Source organism: Aotus nancymaae, unplaced genomic scaffold, assembly GCF_030222135.1.
Source record: "Aotus nancymaae isolate 86718 unplaced genomic scaffold, 86718_ANA_hifiasm-v0.15.2.pri h1tg000028l, whole genome shotgun sequence".
In the NCBI taxonomy this organism is placed as follows: Eukaryota; Metazoa; Chordata; class Mammalia; order Primates; family Aotidae; genus Aotus; species Aotus nancymaae.
In genome coordinates, this window is record NW_026988441.1 from 23,982,903 (window position 1) to 23,987,273 (window position 4,371).

The 4,371-nt window shown below is 44.2% G+C and overlaps 1 protein-coding gene across 1 annotated transcript in view; it reads right to left on the reverse strand.

The window, feature by feature from the left end:
* Positions 1-4,371, reverse strand: part of LOC135276758 (zinc finger protein 675-like) — a 166,818-nt gene that overhangs the window by 74,577 nt on the left and 87,870 nt on the right. The gene's annotated exons all lie outside the window — the stretch shown is intronic.

Genomic DNA, 4,371 nt, shown 5'->3' on the forward strand with positions numbered 1-4,371 from the left:
CCAAAAAGAAAAATAAATAAATACATAAAGAACTAGAAGTAGAACTATCATTTAATCCAGCAATCCCTCTACTGGGTATCTATACACAGGAAAAGAAATCACTGGCCAGGTGTGGTGGCTCACGCCTGTAATCCAGGCATTTTGGACGCCAAGGTGGGTGGATCACCTGAGGTTGGGAGTTCAAGACCAGCCTGATCAACATGGTGGACCAACCCCGTCTTTAAAAAAAAAAATAAAATAAAAAGAAAAAGAAGTCATTATATAATAAATACACACGCACACACATGTGCATAGCAGCACAATTTGCAATTGTAAAAATACAGAACCAGCCTAAATGTCCATCAACCAATGAGTGGATAAAGAAAATGTGAGGCCAGGCACAGTGACTCATGTCTGTAATCCCAATGTGACATGGTAATTGCCCCATTAACTGCATACCCCGAACATATCCCAGCTTTCCATTGAAACTGCTCTCTGTAACCCTAATGCGACATGCAAGCAGTCCAAACCAACGCCATTTTGGCCCGTCAGCCATTTTAAGAAAAGCTAAGACTTGTAATAAGTAACTAAGGTCTGTAATTTCCACCCTACTCAATATGTAAACTAACACTTATCTTGACTTCTGGGAGCCACTTAAGTAACAACTGGAGTGTCCAAAGTCCCCTGGCCCTAAGAATGTCCAAAGCCGCTCACCCTCACCCCCACCCAGGAGGTGGTTTATGGGCATAAAAGGTCTTGACACCCTCCTTTTGGGGCCACGGGTTAGAGGCCTCCGTGGCCACCAGCAATAAAGACCCCATAATTTGGCCTAGCCTTTGTCTCAGTGGTGATTTCGTGCTTGCTCGGTTACAACAGCAGCACTTTGGGAGGCTGAGGCAGGCAGATCATGAGGTCAGGAATTAGAGACCAGCCTGACCAACATGGTGAAAACCAGTATCTATGAAAAATACAAAAATTAGCTGGGCACAGTGGTGAGTGCCTGTAACCCCAGCTACTTAGAAGGCTGAGGCAGAAGAATCTCTTGAACCTGGGAGGTGGAGTTGCAGTAAGCCTAGATCATGCCAGCCTGGGTGACAGAGTGAGTCTTCATCTCAAAAAAGAAACTATGGCCGAGCACGGTGGCTCAAGCCTGTAATCCCAGCACTTTGGAAGGCCGAGGCGGGAGGATCACGAGGTCAAGAGATCGAGACCATCCTGGTCAACATGGTGAAACCCCATCTCTACTAATACAAAAAATTAGCTGAGCATGGTGGTGTGTGCCTGCAATCCCAGCTACTCAGGAGGCTGAGGCAGGAGAATTGCCTGAACCCAGGAGACAGAGGTTGCGGTGAGCCGAGATCGTGCCATTGCACTCCAGCCTGGGTCACAAGAGCAAAATTCCGTTTCAAAAAAAATAAAAAAAAGAAACTATGATACACACACACACGGACACACACACACACACACACACACACACACAATGGAATACTATTCAGTTATAAAAAGGAGTAAAATATTGGCACTCAAGGCAACCTGGATGAAGTTGGAGACAATTATTCTAAGTGAAGTAACTCAGAAATAAAAAACCAAATATTGTATGTTCTCACTCAAAACTGGGAGCTAAGCTATGAGAATGCAGAGGCATAAGAATTATACACAGACCAACCTGGTTAACACGGTGAAAACCTGTCTCTACTGAAAATGCAAAAAATTAGCCAGGTGTGCTGTCACGCACCTGTAGTCCCAGCTACTCAGGAGGTTGAGGCAGGAAAATCACTTGAACCTGGGAGGCTGAGGTCGCAGTGAGCTAATATTGAACCATTGCACTCCAGCCTGGGTGGCAGAACGACACTCAGTGCCCAAAATTTAACAAAAGAGTTAGGCCGGGTGCGGTGGCTCAAGCCTGTAATCCCAGCACTTTGGGAGGCCGAGGCGGGTGGATCACGAGGTCAAGAGATCGAGACCATCCTGGTCAACATGGTGAAAACCCATCTCTACTAAAGATACAAAAATTAGCTGGGCATGGTGACGTGCGCTTTTAGTCCCTGTTACTCGAGAGGCTGAGGCAGGAGAATTGCTTGAACCCAGGAAGTGGAGGTTGCAGTGAGCTGAGATTGTGCCACTGCAGATTGTGCTTGGCGCCTGGCAACAGAGTGAGACTCTGTCTCAAAAAAAAAAAAAAAAAAAAAGAGTTAATGTGGGCTGAGCGCAGTGGCTCATGCCTGTAATCCTAGCAATTGGGAGGCCAAGGTGGGTGGATCACCTGAGGTCAGGAGTTCAAGACCAGCCTGGCCATCATGGTGAAACCCCATCTTTAAAAAAAAAAGAAAAAGAGTTAATGTAATCTATGTATAATTAAATCAACTAAATGTATGAAAAATAATTCTGCATAGAGTGTTGAAATGAAAGCAAAAACTGCTTTTCATGAAGGAAGTTAGAAACATTTAGTCAGTGGGGCACGGTGGCTCACGCCTGTAATCCTAGCACTTTGGGAGGCCGAGGTGGGTGGATCACCTGAGGTCTGGAGTTCAAGACCAGCCTGACCAACATGGTGAAACCCCATCTTTATAAAAATAAATAAATAAATAATAAATAAAAGATGATTGATGCAGAGATATGTCACAAGTCCCTCTGTAGAAGGGACCCAGGTGAGGGCCTCACATTTTATGTATGTTGGGGCTAGTAATATATCTTATTGTGCCAAATATTCTGGGCCAAGGTAAAAGAAAAGAGTCACATAACCTGAATGCAGAACTTAGCAATATGTCATAATGCACCCTGTGCACAGTGCCAAGGCAAGAAAAACAACCTCATAACACGTTTGTTCCTGGTTTAAAGTCCCATGTCTTGTAAGAGAATATTAAATATGAAAAAATACATGTGGACATGTCTGTGCGTGATTGGTGCACACCGTCCCCCACACCACAGAAGAAAACAGATAACCACAGGCTGACCATTAGGACCAAGGTCAAATAACAAAATAAGTTTGCCTTTAATCTATTTTCTCCTTATCTAAACATTGCAGGTTCAGACTGTGGACAGATCTAGAGCTTTCTTGTTTTGTGGCCTCATCATTCTTTTTTTTTTTTTTTTTTTCATATCGCTATGTTGCTCAGGCTGGAGTGCAGTGGCTATTCACAGGCGCGATCCCACTACTGATCAGCACGGGAGTTTTGACCTGCTCCGTTTCCGACCTGGGCCGGTTCACCCCTCCTTAGGCAACCTGGTGGTCCCCTGCTCCCCGGAGGTGACCATATTGATACCAAACTTAGTGCAGACACCCGATCTGCATAGCGCACTGCAGCCCAGAACTCCTGGGCTCAAGCGATCCTCCCACCTCAGCCTCCCGAGTAGCTGGGACTACAGGCACGCGCCACCGCGCCCGACTGTGGCCTCATCATTCTTTGTTCGCTGTCTGCTGTTTGGAATTCAGGTGAGCAACAGGTGGTCAGCAGTGGTTAATAAAATAACCACAGGTGGACCTGTGGTTACCTGTAGTTATTTTGTTCCTTCTGTCCTCTGTTCGTTCTATGGTCACCATTTCTTTCTCGAAACTGAAGAGAGATGTTGGTAGAGAGAGGCTGTCCCCTCACCTCTGGCAAAAAAGGAATGCTCAGGCTCTTCACCCACGTGATATCAGAGCTGTACTTTAATGTGGCAGCTATTGGCGACGTGTGGCTACTGGGAGCCTGGAATGTGGCTGGTCTGAATTGCAATGTGCTAGAAAGGTAAAATACAGAGTTATTTTCGAAGATTTAGTTCCATATACCTGTGTATGTGTGTCTGTGTTTCATTAATAATTACATTTTGCGTCCATATTACAATGATAATACTTTGGATATATTAGGATAATTAGATTGCTACAATCAATTCCACTGTTTTTTCCTTTTTAAAGTTTGACTAGTAGAAAATATAAAATTCACATATGGCTCACATTTTATTTCAGAGGATTGTCTCTTTTTATTTCTTTTACCTACTTTTTTTTTTTTTTTTTTTTTTTGCTTTTCATTCCGTTGCAAAAAGCTTCTTTTTTAAATTCTCAAGCTCCCTACTCAATGGACCAGAAGGCACAAGTAGGCCATAAAATCTGAAATTCTAAAATAATACTTCCATTATTTTATTTGTGAGTAGCCGTATATCATTTGTAAATGTTTATGATCTTATACACAAGGTTAAATGCAAATATCCTCTGGGATGGGCTTGGCTCAGTTAAAAAAAGAAGCCCTGACTGAAAAGGCTACAGCTTAGGCTGTCACTCTTCACTCAGCCCAGAATCTGATCACAGCTTCTGTCACTCAGGCCCTGAACGGTCAGGACCTTAAACGTTATCCAATCAGAAACGGTGGGCTGGGAACCGTCCAATCACGCATGCAGCTGGAGCAGACAAGACGG